This window comes from Monomorium pharaonis, chromosome 7 (genome assembly GCF_013373865.1).
Source record: "Monomorium pharaonis isolate MP-MQ-018 chromosome 7, ASM1337386v2, whole genome shotgun sequence".
NCBI lineage: Eukaryota > Metazoa > Arthropoda > Insecta > Hymenoptera > Formicidae > Monomorium > Monomorium pharaonis.
In genome coordinates, this window is record NC_050473.1 from 23,838,571 (window position 1) to 23,857,501 (window position 18,931).

An 18,931-nucleotide genomic window follows, 5' to 3' on the forward strand; every position below is an offset into this window, starting at 1 on the left:
TTATACCATTTAAATGAATCAAGTAGTTGAGAAAAACTGTAAATGCGTTGTTATGGAAATAGAAATATAAACCATTATATATTGGTTCCATAACAACGCTTTTGCGGCTTTTTTAATTACTTGATTTATTTAAATAATAAGAAAACTCACTTTTGTAATAGTCCTCATAATATGCGATTACTTGAGGAAAACCATATAACGCATGCTTTGAGAACAATTAAAAAATTTCCGCTGTGAATGTAAAATGTATAATTTATAAACTCTTGTCCTCCAAATTTGTTTATTATGTACACGTATATATTGAATTAGTGTACATCTGTGTCTTTCGGCGAGAAAGAACGGTTCGACACAATTATTGTTCTAAAACTAGTTTTTCATGTGCTTATAGCAAGAATTGTGTTGAACTGTCCTTTCTTGCCGAATGATGCAGATGTACACTAAATCAATATATATATGTGTGTATAATGAAAAAATTTTAGTGGGAGGAGTTGATAAATTATACATTTTATGTAGACAGTGAGAACTTTTCATTTGTCCTCAAAGCATGCGTTATAATGTTTATCAAGTATTCTCATTATTTGAGGAATATTACAAAAGCGAGCGCAGTTTTCTTATCATTTAAACGAATAAAGTCGTTGAAAAAAGCCGTAAAAGTTTTATTATTGAAATAACATATTGTCGTTGTTTATAATTTTTTTCCCAAAACTTCTCTATGCGATTAGAACAATAAAAGTGTCCAACTGTTTTTTCTTGCCGAATAACGCAGATGTACACTAAATTATTATATACATGTATATAATGAATGAATATTTGGGGAAATAGTTGATAAATTATACATTTTACGAACACAGTGAAAATTTTTTATTTGTCCTCAAAGCATGCGTTATAAGGTTTTCCTCAAATAATCGCATACTATGAGGACTTACAAAAGTGAGTTTTTATACCATTTAAATGAATCAAGTAGTTGAGAAAAACCGTAAATGCGTTGTTATGGAAATAGAAATATAAACCATTATATATTGGTTCCATAACAACGCTTTTGCGGCTTTTTTAATTACTTGATTTATTTAAATAATAAGAAAACTCACTTTTGTAATAGTCCTCATAATATGCGATTACTTGAGGAAAACCATATAAGGCATGCTTTGAGAACAATTAAAAAATTTCCGCTGTGAATGTAAAATGTATAATTTATAAACTCTTGTCCTCCAAATTTGTTTATTATGTACACGTATATATTGAATTAGTGTACATCTGTGTCTTTCGGCGAGAAAGAACGGTTCGACACAATTATTGTTCTAAAACTAGTTTTTCATGTGCTTATAGCAAGAATTGTGTTGAACTGTCCTTTCTTGCCGAATGATGCAGATGTACACTAAATCAATATATATATGTGTGTATAATGAAAAAATTTTAGTGGGAGGAGTTGATAAATTATACATTTTATGTAGACAGTGAGAACGTTTGATTTGTCCTCAAAGCATGCGTTATAATGTTTATCAAGTATTCTCATTATTTGAGAAATATTACAAAAGCGAGCGCAGTTTTCTTATCATTTAAACGAATAAAGTCGTTGAAAAAAGCCGTAAGAGTTTTATTATTGAAATAACATATTGTCGTTGTTTATAATTTTTTTCCCAAAACTTCTCTATGCGATTAGAACAATAAAAGTGTCCAACTGTTTTTTCTTGCCGAATAACGCAGATGTACACTAAATTATTATATATATGTATATAATGAATGAATATTTGGGGAAATAGTTGATAAATTATACATTTTACGAACACAGTGAAAATTTTTTATTTGTCCTCAAAGCATGCGTTATAAGGTTTTCCTCAAATAATCGCATACTATGAGGACTTACAAAAGTGAGTTTTTATACCATTTAAATGAATCAAGTAGTTGAGAAAAACCGTAAATGCGTTGTTATGGAAATAGAAATATAAACCATTATATATTGGTTCCATAACAACGCTTTTGCGGCTTTTTTAATTACTTGATTTATTTAAATAATAAGAAAACTCACTTTTGTAATAGTCCTCATAATATGCGATTACTTGAGGAAAACCATATAACGCATGCTTTGAGAACAATTAAAAAATTTCCGCTGTGAATGTAAAATGTATAATTTATAAACTCTTGTCCTCCAAATTTGTTTATTATGTACACGTATATATTGAATTAGTGTACATCTGTGTCTTTCGGCGAGAAAGAACGGTTCGACACAATTATTGTTCTAAAACTAGTTTTTTATGTGCCTATAGCAATAATTGTGTTGAACTGTCCTTTCTTGCCGAATGATGCAGATGTACTCTAAATCAATATATGTATACATATATAATAGACAAATTTTAGTGGGAAGAGTTGATAAATTATACATTTTACGTAGACAGTGAGAACTTTTTATTTGTTCTCAAAGCATGCGTTATAATGTTTTCCTCATGTATACTCATTATTTGGGGAATATTACAAAAGCGAGCGCAGTTTTCTTATCATTTAGATGAGTCAAGTCGTTGAAAAAAGCCGTAAGAGTTTTATTATTGAAATAACATATTGTCGTTGTTTATAATTTTTTCCCCAAAACTTTTCTATGCGATTAGAACAATAAAAGTGTCCAACTGTTTTTTCTTGCCGAATAACGCAGATGTACACTAAATTAATATATACATGTATATAATGAATGAATATTTGGGGAAATAGTTGATAAATTATACATTTTACGAACACAGTGAAAATTTTTTATTTGTCCTCAAAGCATGCGTTATAAGGTTTTCCTCAAATAATCGCATACTATGAGGACTTACAAAAGTGAGTTTTTATACCATTTAAATGAATCAAGTAGTTGAGAAAAACTGTAAATGCGTTGTTATGGAAATAGAAATATAAACCATTATATATTGGTTCCATAACAACGCTTTTGCGGCTTTTTTAATTACTTGATTTATTTAAATAATAAGAAAACTCACTTTTGTAATAGTCCTCATAATATGCGATTACTTGAGGAAAACCATATAACGCATGCTTTGAGAACAATTAAAAAATTTCCGCTGTGAATGTGAAATGTATAATTTATCAACTCCTGCCCTCCAAATTTGTTTATTATGTACATGTATATATTGAATTAGTGTACATCTGTATCTTTCGGCGAGAAAAAACGGTCCGACACAATTATTGTTCTAAAACTAGTTTTCCATGTGTCTACAGCAATAATTGTGTTGAACTGTCCTTTCTTGCAGAATGACGCAGATGTACACTACAAATCAATATATATATATGTATATAATGAACAAATTTTAGTGGGAGGAGTTGATAAATTATACATTTTACGTAGACAGTGAGAACTTTTTATTTGTCCTCAAAGCATGTGTTATAATGTTTTCCTCAAGTATTCGCATAATTTGAGGACTATTATAAAAGCGAGCGCAGTTTTCTTATCCTTTAAACGAAACAAGTCGTTGAATAAAGCTATAAAAGTTTTGTTATTGAAATAACAACATATAGACGTTGTTTATAATTTTTTTCATAACACTTCTCTGTGCGCCTAGAACACTAAACGTGTTCAACTGTTTTTTTTCATCGAATGACGCAGATGTACACTATTTTAATATATACATGTACATATATAACGAATGAATATTTTGGGAAAGAGTTGGTAAATTATATTTTACATACACAGTGGGAATATTTTTTATTTGTCTTCAAAGCATGCGTTATAAGGTTTTCTTTAAGTAATCGCATAATTTAAGGATTATGAGGCACCTCTACTGACGGAGTATTTGCGGGATGCCAGAGGCGAAAGCTTCTCCTCCCCCTCCCGTGTACGCGTGTGTGTGCCCCTCTGAATGCTGGATTTTGTCTAATAATATTTTATATACATAAATTTTATTTAGGAAGATAATAGATTAGAAATGCAGCAAATATAATTTATTCGAGATGATATAGAGATGTCGCTTTACTTGCAATTTTATTGTCGACAAATCCGGAAATATAAACAAAGGGCTGACAAAGATGCACGGTTCGGAACTTATAACGGCCTGCCAGAGATCGCTATCGCCAACGCACCGCTTTGATCCTGCCGCCGAATAGATCGTTGCCGCGACGCGGACACATTAAAGAAAATACAGAAGCATTAAAGTTTCCTACATTTAAATACATTTTTCAGTTTTATGAATTATGTGTCCAATACATTTAGTCTTTAAGCGTAAACCTAAATTGGCTAGATGGCAATACCGCTACGTCCTGAATTTTACAAAGTGGGAGTGAAACCAAGCAATAGGAGATCACCCTACGTTAATAGATACAGGGTTTCAAACAGTCTATTAACGCGGGGCTTCACTATATCAAAAGAAACTGCAAGAGCGTTATGTAAATAACAACATATATTCGTTGTTTGTACATTTCTTCCTATACTTCTGTATGCGGCTAGAACGATAAGTGTATTGGATCTTTCTCGCCGAATGACGTAGATGTACACTAATTCAATATATACATTTGTTTAGTAAACAGATGTTTGGAAAACAGTTGTTAAATTACTATCGAATCGTGTCGATAATGGGGGAGGGGGATGAATACCAATTTTAACTGAATATCGTACATCTAACATCGGATAGTTTGGACACAGTGATTTCTATAAGAATTTAATTCGCGAGCACCTGCGTTAATCGGCCTTCATTATTTTACCTAAACTTTTTAAGAAAATAGATCTACTAGAGCAAGATTGATTTTACTCTTTGAAGGGGTGGGATATTAATCCCCCTCCCCTAAAATTCACCAATGTGTTAAATCACATTTTACATATCTGGATATTTATTTGACCTCAAAGCATGCGTTATAAGGATTTCTTCAAGTAATCGCATAATATGAAGACTATTGTAGATGTTTAAAAATTAGTGTATTACCCGAATTATCTAAATAAGTGAAGAGAGAGAGATAGAGAGAGAGAGCAGACTAAACTTTAAGTAAAAGACTACTATTTTACGGTATGTCACGGTTTACCATTACTTAATTTTTCACGAATTTTTATTCTAGAATTTTATTATAATTGTTATATGGGTGTTATAAACATTAAAAATGACCTAAAATTTGAATCATTTTAGCACACCCTACATATACATATAATAGATAAATTAGTCTTTCAAGTATGTGATTACTTTAAGGATGATCTTCAATTTAAGTGCATGTTTTAAGGACAATTTAAATACTTCCATTGTATATATGAATCGCATAATTCGGGAACTGTCCTCGAAATATTCATTTATTATGTATGTAGTTGTCCTCGAAGTATACCATTAATATATGGAACACCTCAAATTTAAACGCATGCTTTGAGGACAAGATAAATATTCTTCTATAAATTTCTTTTTATATATAAAATGTATGATTCAAGGACAGTCCTCGATGTATTCGCTTATTATATATATAATACTGCCCCCAAAACATGCATTGTGTATAAAAAATTTATTAACTTCATAATTATTCTTTTATATAGAATTTAATTGCTTGGATTATCCTATTATAGTTGTATTACACACGATTACGCTAAAAAAGAAGTATGTCTCAAACTATGCGTTTGACATATATATATAATTTTATATAATATTACAAAATATATTTAATGTTGTAAAGTAATACAATGTTATAAGAATATATTTGTATAAGAATATAATGATATAAGAATATAATAGTATAAAATATATTTATAATAATGTATACGTGTACGCGTTTTCGAATATTCGGATCTTCGTAGAGCGCACGTTCGGAGATGCCGAAGAAGACGATGTTAAAGATCTGTAGAGATACAAATTACATTTAATAAATCATTAAATAGATAACGTATTATAAAAATACCTTAATATTTGTCCTTTTCTCTTGTACAGGGTACCGTTTCTTCGGTATCTTTCGAACACCTTCTAAGAAGGTGGACACGCACTCCGCACACTGCGAGGCTGGTCGTGTCGTTATTAGCCTCCGATCGCACCTGCTACACGCTGAATGTACCGCGTGTAGCGCAGTAACTACGGAGTGGTATGTCGTCTTTCGTCGATACCACAGGAGCGCTCGTCCCTGTAATTCTCCGTAACATCTTCTACACAGTCGTGTACGCGGCACAAAGTTGGACACGTACGTAATTGTGTCCAATCGCGCGCACACCGCTCTAAGTAGATCCTCATATTCCTCGGGGTGATCCTCAGCACGTACTCCGTCCCACATTTCGAATTCCGGTAATTTCATGGTTTTCTTTTCCCTCGGTTCTAACTGCGAAAGATCGCATACCGACCGCATCTCGCGGGACCAGCAAGGATTTCTACAATTTTACCTCTTTATCAGCGGAAAAAAAATGTATGAAATCCTCGCGTTGTCATAGGAACGCATTGGACCCTTCGATGTACGCTTAGTATTAGGAATACATGTGGAGCAAAGAGGCTTGACGAGAATATCGCAAATTCTTTATCGGCGTGAAAGCGCGTATCGTCATCGTCCTCACGTCGGTCGTGGGAACCTAGGATCACTTTGATACGTATATTATTATTGGGAGCGCATGTTTAGCAAAGAGTTTTTATCGCGAATCCTCATCCGGTGGTTCGCTCGTCATAGTGATTTTTTTTTAAATATTACTATAAAGCGAATCTTTCATCCGGTCGTACGCGAATAAACCCACGTTCGTTCGTCATAGTGATTTAAATGTTACTATAAAGTTATCCGGAGCGCACGTCGAGCAAAGAGGACACTTGGTTTGTGACTTAGAGGATGATAATAATGTAAAAAATAAAACATGAAACATTAACAATTTTTTTTAAATCTTTATTGTTGCATAAGCGTATGAGATAATTACACTTTAGGTAGAGATGAAGAATTGTTTGGAACATTTAGGATACAGCGTACATAATAATATATAGTACATATTACAATTCCGAACTATTCGTAATTATATTTATGTGATCGTTTCGTTCCGTCCCCGACCAGTCGTGTAGTTTGCAGACGTTTTCCATCGCACAGTGCTTGGTGTGGCGCTTACATCAAAACAACCGAACGGCGTTGAGAGTCTCCAGACGACCAATATTCTCGTAATCAGCGTCTATTGTTTCGATCGTCGCGTTAGCATTGCGAACAGCGTTACCAACGAGCTCTTCTAACCAGCGTTTTTTCTCTGTTCCCTTTACGTAGATTAGCCTAGATGTTTCGCTCGTCAAACAGTCGCAAACGGCGTGCCAAATGATATTTCGAGCACGATCGTACTCCACATCTCCGTCCTTCCAATCGAGACCGTGATGGTCCCAAGCCAGTGGCGCGGTGAATATATGATGCATCAACGTTTGTCCGTCTCGTAGCACGGCTACTTCCTTCACCAGAAATTTATCGCGAATGGTGAATCCTTGAACGTCGACGAAAACGGGCGCGTACGACATCGCGACGAGAGCTATGTTGGTACTGATTGTACGATCGTTGTTCTCGGCGAGATCTTATATATCGCTCCTCGCGCCATTTTATTTTCCCCCTCCCACATCTCTTCGTTACTATGCAATACTTATTCTCCGCAATTACGTTACACAATTTTCCGCAGGATATTAGTCAAGGGGCTGTACTCGATGATCCGGTCGTGAATAATCAGACAGTACGCCGTTGTGTTCGCTGGAACGTTTTCCTTGCATTCGAATTCTATACGAATGTCTACTGTGGCGCTCTTTATTGCCTCGTTTTGACGAGAGCAATCGATCACCACGAATGGACCATAATTCATAAAATCTATTACGTTTAGGTAGGCTTCGTCATCGTTGCGTCCGTAGTATACCTTTTGAAATTTCGCATACATGTCGTACAGTTTGGCAATTTTGTATTAGCTCATATCTAAATTTATGTTATCGTAGGGATAGAAATCCGAATTCAAGTATAGTTTTACATTAGTGAGATTGCAATTGTCAAATACAGATACGTCTTTCGTAAGAATGTTTCTTCTCTCGGTCTGTAGAGCGAAGATAACGTATCGGTTTTTCTACTTGCGACGCTGTCTTGACAGCCCACGAATGTTTAGTAGTGCTCTGCAATAAAGGAAATTCATACAGGTCCCACAAACGAAATCCAACGCTCGGAAATCGCCCGTTCTCCAGCGTTCGTAAAAGCAATAATTTGTTAACGTCGTTCAACATCACGTAAGGCATTTGCCATTGAATTTTAGATAGAATGACTTTAGGCTCTTTGGAATCAGCTTGCGCCACGATACAATTGTTGTCGTTGCGCGCGCGTATTAGGATAAGTTCGTGTCGCGCGTTTATCACTATGCATTGATAATTCTCGCAAAAACCTAAGAGAATTTTCAAAGGAACGGAAAGATTGAAGAAACCGTCCACGGAAACTAGCGGTGTGCTCCATCCCGCGTTCTGCAATATATCCTTATCCTTCGACGTCAACGATACGTAACTCTTGATCGTGCTGGTTGTCCCCACGTTTCTGCTTCTATCGATCTCTACACCGTTTAACTCGTAACGAATTTCATTGAACATAAAGGCGACACAATTACTCGCCAGTTTTGACGTACGCTTGTCGTCCGATAATTTTCCCTCGACGTAGAGAACGCTCTCACACGGCAAAGTGTACAGGTCCTGTTGCTGAATGGGTATACGTATCTCGTCGCTGTATCTTAACGTCGCGTTGGCGTACGGATTGTACGTGTGAGTCTCGATCCTGACGATACGTTCGTCGAAAATTGGCTCATCTCCGATGTCGAGTATGTCAATCGTCATGATCGGTGTTTCTCACTATAAAACCCAAAGAGCGAAGAAACGCAACATTCGTCTACGCTCAGTCTACGCTGCTGTTTTACCTCTCCTCCTCCTCCTCTTTCCTTCGACGAACAAATCTGTATTTTGTTTCATTCGCGATTCACCGATAACGAGCATGTTCCCACACAGCACACTTTATCCTGAGGATATCCCAAATTATCCCAGACAGACGAAGGCGATTCCATGGATATCTCAATGAGTAGCTCCCGGGATATCCTACAAAAATATCTTAAAATATCATAAAATATCTTAAGATATCATATGATATCTTATTAATATATTTCGATATCCCAAAAAATATCTTAAAATATTATAAAATATTGTATAATATTCATTAATATCTTACGATATCCTATTACATTCAAATAATATTCCATCATATCTTTTATCTCTACAATTAATGGAGCATAAATCAAGTGTAAAGGGAAAGTTAATTATAATGTAACAAAAGAGTGACAGAAGTGTAAATTAAATCTTTAAGAAACGTAGATTAAAACGTCAGAACATAAAGAAAATACACTTATGGAAACAATGTGGCATATTAATAATATGCCACATATACTAAAAAATTATAAAAAATGACATTAAAAAAATTTTTTTATTTTATACAAACAGAGCAAAAACAGATTTTTTAATAAGTTAGTCTACATACTATTTTGCGCGCATATATAAAAATAGTAAAAAAAGTAAAAAAAAAAGGTAAAACTTCATATTTATTTATAAAAATATAAGTTAACTATACATGTTTTATCCCTCTGACAACATCTATTGCAATGATCTATAACAAATATGAATCCATAAACAAGAAGTGTTTATGGATCACCACGAAGCGTTAGAATGCGTACGGTCTTCGAAGTCAAGCGACATCGGCGAGGGTTAACACTTGGATGGGTGACCGTTTTTTCAGGTATAGAGATATTAAACTATTAAACATGCTTTAACAGGTACGACGGCTTGGCTAAAACATGTTATATTATAGTCTTCTTTCTCTTACAAAATTGCCGTAAAAATAATTAGAATTTTTTATTTTTTATTCAAGTTTTTTTCAATTCTTAGAAACTCTCAAAAATACTTAGAAATATTCAAAAATTTTTTAAATTAATCAAAATTTTTTATTTTTAAAGTTTTTCCGAGAAACGTTTCAATTATAAAAAATCGAAACATTTATCAGAAATCCTGAAAAAAATTTTTTTAATTCTGACAAATTTTTTCACTAGGGTATATTACGATATCTCAGGAAATCCCTTGGACATGCTCTGGATATCGTTTGAGATATCTACAGGATGTCAAATCGGTAGACATTTGTGCATCCCTTGGATATCCCTCGGATATCGCAGACGGTCCACGGATATCCAACGATATTGCGATATCCCAAAATGACATCCCAGGAACATCCCTAGGATAAAGTGTGCTGTGTGGGTTTAATCATGTCTACGTTTTCTCACGTGTAATCTGATCGTTATCTCCTCTCCTCGAAAATTAATGGGACGACTGTCTTGATCCACCACTCGCAACGTAATATCCGTGACGCTCCGCGCGATAACTGGAAGGTAAATGATGTGCGTAGGCGTTTCCGATATTTTATATCCCGGAGGAACGTTCGGGTGAACTCGTGTATCGTATGAACCGACTTGTCGTTGCTGTACGCTCCCGTGGTGACGTTACATTCCACACGTATAACGTTGACGTTCATAATGTTCGCCGGTTTATCGCCGGATACGTGGCATTTATTCGATTCCAGATGCGTCCCGCGGAAAAACCTAACAGAGATCCAATATTATTCGGCAAGGTGAAATTTATCAGATGCAAGCACTTTATTTCGGTTTTCATGGTATTCTCGTTGGCGCGAAGAACGATCGTTGGACTCGCATCCTCAACGATGTCGTTGTCGTACACGCAATAGGCGTTATCCGTAACGCAATTCTCTTCTTCCTGAAACAGCGTATCCCGATATGCCTCCATTTGTCCGTCGTGTCTGTACGTAATCGCCGCCCTGAGATATCGTCCGATCAGCGATCGCAGATTGCGGCCCTGGTAGCCATATATGTAATACTACTATATTGCTAGTCAAGCTGAAATACGAGCGACAACACCACGGTGCAGACATATAGGCAATCTCTCACTTCCACAATTCGTGTACTATGAGTCACATGCGCATGCGCGCGTTTGAATGAATTAAAATGCTGCCAGCGCCACAAATTTAAACACGACGTAAGATTAGGTTAATATCATTTTTGTTTACTTTCATTACATGAACTGTATGTGCAATTGGAAACAATGCGATCATGTTACATATGTGGAAGATTTACATCAAAAGCGGAAAATATTTCTTTACACAAGTAAATTAACTGAAAAATAATAAAATCAAGTATACTATTGCTTAAGAAATAAAAATTAAATTAATTTTTAGATTTCCAAAAAGACCAGAAATGCGTAAAAAATGGGTCGAAGCTTGCGAATTGCAGGAAGGAGATGATGTATCTCGTTTATTTATTTGTTCACTTCATTTCAAGTTACCTCAAAATTTAATTATACAGGAGAAATGGAAGTTACCTTCTGGAATTGTACCGAACAAAAAGATCTCTGATGTGACAACAATTAACGTAACAACTTCATCAGAAGTATCTTTGTTAAATTATCCAACAACTACATTTTCAAATGCGCCAATAACAGAAAATACTAATATATCCAAATTAGTTCCTTTTCTAAAAAAGCCATGTTATTTATTTATCGAATGTATCGAAGTCATCTCGAAAGTCTCGAAGAATTGTTGCCTTTAATCCGCGATGCTGATTGATTCTTTCGCTGATCATTGAGCCGCATGCTTCGTAGTGTTTGACAGTTGTGTTTGACAGTTGTGTTTGACAGTTGTTTTCACGTCAAAATTGGTTATATCCTTTTCTAAAAAAGCCATGTTATTTATTTATCGAATGTATCGAAGTCATCTCGAAAGTCTCGAAGAATTGTTGCCTTTAATCCGCGATGCTGATTGATTCTTTCGCTGATCATTGAGCCGCATGCTTCGTAGTGTTTGACAGTTGTGTTTGACAGTTGTGTTTGACAGTTGTTTTCACGTCAAAATTGGTTATATGAAAAGTGTGTAAGTAATAAGGTAAGTAATAAAGAGATATATTAAGTAATAATATAATCGGAAATAACAATAGTATCTTTAAAATTATATAATCTTTTAGAAAAAAAGAAGGAAAGGAAATAGATTGGTAGGAGAAAGAGAGAAAGAAGAAGCAGAAAAGGAAACAGAAGGAAAAACAGCGACTTCTATAGAAAGAAGGAGCGGAAAAAGGAGAGAGAGAAAGAGAGTGTAAGAAAGAAGAAAAAGAAGAGTATTATAGCATTAACAGTAAATATTATTGTAAGTTAGCAGCTCGCAATTACATATATTATTGGCTATATTTTTTTTCTGGTGTGTATATTTGTGCGTGCGCGCGCGCGTGTGTGTGTGTAAAATTATGTATGTAAATTTATCAATAATTACATAATATTAAATAAAAACATATTTTTTTAAAAATTATTAATTACTACACTGAAAAAAAAAGTCATATATTCAATAAGATATGTTATTGCGGGCTGCCAATTATAGATATACTCAATACAATAATATATGCTATTGCAGTATCAACATTGTACTTGCATTAATAGCAAATATTATTGTATTGAGTATTTTATGTAGTTGGCAGCCCGCAATCACATATGTCATTGGCTATATTACATTTTTTTCTGTGTAAATTCTTTTAACTTTTTTTAAATAAATACATACATATGTATGTGTGTATGTGTGTGTGTGTGTGTATTTATAAAAAAAAGTTTCAAAAAAATAAGTAAATAATTTTTATTAAAATATGTTTTTATATAATATTATGTAATTATTTATAAACTTACACTTACACGTTTTTTATTCAAAATTGCAGAAGATAGAGGATAGATTATAGAAAGGAAAAGAGATAAAGAAGAGAGAAAAAAAAAGAGAAAAGATTTAAAAAGCATAATCTTTTAAAATTAATAAAGATAAAGATATTTACATAAAAAAAAACGGAGGAAAAAAAGGAAGAAAGACGAGAAAGGTATATAATAATTGTTTAAAAAGCTGTTGCGTTATTTTTATAGTTTACGTTTACGTTTTTTTTTTTTTAATATATATATATACATATATATATATATGTATATATAGACATTCATAAAAAATAAAGTTTAAAAAATTTTAAATATATAATATTTTTTAATCTAATGTATTTTTATATAATATTATATAATTATTTATAAAATTACACATAAACTGCAAAAATGTAATATATTTAATAAGATATGTAGTTGCAGTCCTGTCAACTACAGATGTACTTAATGCAATAATATATGTTATTGCATATCAATATCTACACACACAACACACACACATACATATGTATGTATTTATTTAAAAAAAGTTAAAAGGATTTACACAGAAAAAAAATGTAATATAGCCAATAACATATGTGATTGCGGGCTGCCAACTACATAAAATACTCAATACAATAATATTTGCTATTAATGCAAGTACAATGTTGATACTGCAATAGCATATATTATTGTATTGAGTATATCTATAATTGGCAGCCCGCAATAACATATCTTATTGAATATATTACTTTTTTTTTCAGTGTAGTAATTAATAATTTTTAATAAAATATGTTTTTAATATAATATTATATAAATAATTATATAATATTATATAATTATTTATAAACTTACACTAACACGTTTTTTATTCAAAATTGCAGAAGATAGAGGATAGATTATGGAAAGGAAGAGATAAAGAAAAGAGAAACAAAAAGAGAGAAGATTTAAAAAGCATAATCTTTTAAAATTAATAAAGATAAAGATATTTACATAAAAAAAACGGAGGGAAAAAAAAGGAAGAAAGACGAGAAAGGTATATAATAATTGTTTAAAGCTGTTGTATTGAGTATATCTATAATTGGCAGCCCGCAATAACATATCTTATTGAATATATTACATTTTTTTTCAGTGTAGTAATTAATAATTTTTAATAAAATATGTCTTTAATATAATATTATATAAATAATTATATAATATTATATAATTATTTATAAACTTACACTTACACGTTTTTTATTCAAAATTGCAGAAGATAGAGGATAGATTATAGAAAGGAAGAGATAAAGAAAAGAGAAATAAAAAGAGAGAAGATTTAAAAAGCATAATCTTTTAAAATTAATAAAGATAAAGATATTTACATAGAAAAAACGGAGGAAAAAAAAGGAAGAAAGACGAGAAAGGTATATAATAATTGTTTAAAAAGCTGTTGCGTTATTTTTTTATAAAATAGCATGTAACGTTATAAATATATATACGTTATGTACACAAAAACATAGATATTATATATACATGCATATGTATATGTACATATATATATGTATATATATGTATATATATATATAAATATATATTTATATATATATATATGTATATATAGACATTCATAAAAAATAAAGTTTAAAAAATTTTAAATATATAATATTTTTTAATCTAATGTATTTTTATATAATATTATATAATTATTTATAAAATTACACATATGAATTTATACAAGTATAGACAGTGCTATAAATAGTGACAATGGTGACATTAGTGAAGCTTTGTTACCAAAATATTTAAATAGTTTATCTCCATCATCTCTTCCTCCACATGAATTGCGTTTAAAACCAAATTGTATTATTATGTTGATTAGAAATCTTAGTATCAATGAAGGTCTTTGCAATGGAACACGATTAATAATTATAGAACTTGGAGATCATTTATTAAAATGTAAGATTTTAACAGGTGATAAAGCAGGAGATATTGTATTTTTGAATCGTATAACATTATACTGTGAAAATATATATCCTTTTACTTTTTCCAGAAGACAGTTTCCGATAAAATTAGCTTTTGCTATGACAATTAACAAATCGCAAGGACAAACGTTTGATAAAATTGGTTTAGATCTTTGTAAAGATGTTTTTAATCACGGGCAACTTTATCTTGCTTTTTCACGAGTTCGTTCTTGGCAATCATTAAGAGTTTACCTTGGTAATCAACGAAATAATAGATTCGTAAAAAATTATGTATATAAGGAAATGTATATTTAACTTTTTGCTTTTTAAATCTGATAAAAAATAATTTATATTAAAATAATAACAAAATAAGTAATTTAATTAAATCGAATTTAAAAAATAAAAAATAAAAAAAATTTTATTAGTATATTAATACATGTAATATTAAATATATACATTTTTTTATGTAATATTAAATATATACATCCTATTACTTTTACCGGAAGACAGTTTCAAATAAAATTAGCTTTTGCTATAACAATTAACAACAAAGAAATATTTGATAGAATCGGTTTAAATCTTTATAAAGATGTTTTTAATCATGGCGAACTTTATGTTGCTTTTTCGCGAGTTTGTTCTTGACTAGCACTGAAAATTTATCTGGGAAATCAACAAAAAAATAGATATGTTAAAAATTATGTATATAAAAAAAAGGTATATAAAAAAATATATACCTAATCTAAAAATATTTAAATATCCTTAATAAATCTGATACAAATCAATTTAAAATAATAATAATAGTATAATAATATTAATTTTGTTTGTTTTAAGAATAAAATTTATTTATAAAAACAATTATATTATATAGAAAATATATAAAATAATAAAATATAATTGTATAAATACTTAAACAAAAATAAACAAAATATAAAAATGACAAAAGTGATATTTGTATTAGTACTTATATTATTTTTAGTTTTATGTGTGAACTCAAATATATCGAATTTATTGTTATCTTTATTTTTTTTATATTAATTAGCTTTATCTCGCATATCGTTTGCGCAGCTTACTTCGCGTGTAAAAAAAATATATTTATTTAATAAAATATATTACATTTATTAAAACATTAAACTTCTATCATTTAACATTTAACATTTAACATTTTTATTAATATTTATTACTTTTATTTATTACTTTAATTTGTTTTTTATTTATTATTATTATTTATTACTTTTATTTGTTAATCTTATTTATGACTATTATTTATTACTCTTATTTATTCTACGTATTTAGTTTTTATTCTTATTATTATTATTATTATTATTATTATTGCAGTATATCAAGTACATTATTATTTCAGTTTATTCTTTTTATTGCGTTGTTATAAAAAAAATTGTATATTATTTATATTATTAAGATGTGTATTAAGATGTGTATAATGTATAAGATGTATTAAGGTGTATTAAGATATATTAAAATGTATAAAAAAAAAAATTAAAATTAGCTTTGAGATACAAAACTATCTTGGTTGACGTTCGAAAGTTAATATTGCAGATAACCAAAAATTTTATACGTGTATAGTCTTTATTATATTTTTCCAAAAAATAAATTGGGTAATTTTTGGGCTTAAGTGTATTTTGAAGTATTTGAATATGGCTTTTAATTGACGCAATTGAATTTAATATTTCACATAATGTATATTTACATTTGACGTATGCATATTAATACATAATTATCCATAATCTTATATATAGTGCTATGCAATATAAAGATGTACATTAATCCTTTAACGGCCGAATTATTTCTGCCAATTCGAATTAGGTCATTTTTTGGTATAAGAGGTTTTCACATATTCTTGACGCGTTACTTTAAAACATATGTATGTATAAAATTCAAGTAAAAAGGTAAATTTGCCTATAATTAATAGTTATTTTCAGCAATTTTAGAGTTTTTTGACAGGGTGTATAGCTGAAGAGGTACAACTTGCATACTTGCCAAAATTTTCGTAAATAGATCCATCTTTCTTTTTTAAAACGAGACCTGAACAATGTCGATAATTTTATTTTTGTAGAAGTTACGATTTTTTAAAGTAGATGGGACGTATATGTCCTATGATCCACTGATCGTTAAAGGGTTAAGCTCAATAATTAAAAAAAAATATATAATAATATAATAGCTTATAATGTGATAAAATTATAATTTTTTTTCTTTATTTATTTAACATTTATTTCAATACAATAGAAATATAATATGATATAATTAATTTTATATTTATTTAATAAAAATTAAATTAAATGACAAAATATAATTTATTTACCAAATTATTTTATTAATATTTAAACTTATATGTCAATAAAATTTCTTCAATTTAAGTAAATAACTTTATGTACACATATATGTAATATATGTTTTTATATATATATATATATTCAACAACTTTTAATAATATTATGAAAACTAAACAAAGAAGTAATTAATCAATCTTTAAATTAGGTTAACAATAACATTATATTACTATTATTCTGCTGTAATAATAATCAATTGTTCAATTTCTTAAATAGAATTTCTTTTACTTGATACCTAAACAAAAAATATTACATTAATTATTGTGTATATGTAACAAATATGGTATTAATTAAATTTATTATTATAATATAATAAATAGATAAAATCTCTTATTTTACCATTATTTTTATGTATATAAGTAGTAAGTAACGATAATAATAATAATAAAAATTGCAAAAATAAAAATTTAAAGTAAAATTTAAAAAATAAGAACGTTGTGATTTATCTATTATATTACTATACTATACACATTATTGTATTGGAAAGATATAATTTACTTGTTCAAATAAATTTTCATTTAAATGTCTTTTTTTAGGAAGACGTGTGCCATTTAATAACATAGGTAATGACATATGTCCATCTATTAGTTTTATGTCATGACAATTATTAATTTCAAAATATGGCGGATTAACTGTAAAATTATAAATTAATAATGACAATTATAAATTTAATAATTTTAATATTATTCACATTGTGTATAATTTTAAAGTTTTACAAATATATATCCAATTTTGATAAATATATATAAAACATAATTTCGAGAAAGACAAATTAATACACGGATAAAATAGATTATTTATTTTTTAAATTAGAGAATATAATAGTGGCAATACACTATATGATTAGTATGACTTTATTATTACTATTTTTTTAAATAAATATAAACTTTATCTCCCGCGGATTTATAATATATTTAAAAGTTAAAAAAATAATAAAACGTTTGTTTATACCTGAAGTTTGCATAGTGCCAATTATTTCAATTTTATCACCCTTTTTAATATTTAATTCCAAAAAATCATCTTCATCAAAATATAAAATATGTATTTCCAATTTAAAAGTACCATCTGTAATTGATCCGCATCCTATACTTTTATTTAACCTTTTATTATATGTTGTAGAGAAATTTGTTTTAACATATCCATCTAAAACTAACAAGAAATTTAAAGTTTTAATTTTAAAGTCAAATAAATTTTTCATTAAAAAAAAAACATTTATAATTAATAATTATAGATGTTTCTTTTACCATTAATAACTTTCATAAATAATATTGAAATTATAAAGTATATGTTTATTATGTATATATAAATTAATTATTGTTATATATTTTTAATTTATTGGTTATTAATAATTTTATTTATATCAGAATACATTAATTATAATTTATTGATATATTATTACTACTCGTTATTTTATTATTGTTATTTTATTATCATTTTGGAAATTAAATGTGGATTATATAAAAATTATTAGATAATTTTTTGTTATTTTATTTATATTTATTTTATTTATATTAAAAAACGTAAAACAGTTTTTACTGTTATATTATTTGTTACTACAATATAACACACTACTTGCGTGTTAGATTATTAACATAATTATTATTACAATTTATTTAATTAAGTATAAATAAAACTTTTTCTTACTAATACGTCCTAATGTATTGAACACGTTATCAATGCTACTTCGTGTCGGCTTCACATCCGTATTACTTAAAGCTTCGTATTTTCCAAGATTAGTAATTATTGTATTGTGTTGTATCAATAACTCAAATGGTACGTTACCATTATTGTATTTAGAATTTTTTGGTGGTCTGGCTTGTACGCCATCCAAATGAATAATCTATTAAATAATATTAATTACATTATATATGTATAATTGCAATTATATTTATATATACAATTGTATTTATATTATATTTTTATTAAATAAATTTTATCAAATATAATTATTGTAACAAATATTATAATAAAAATAAAAGAACGT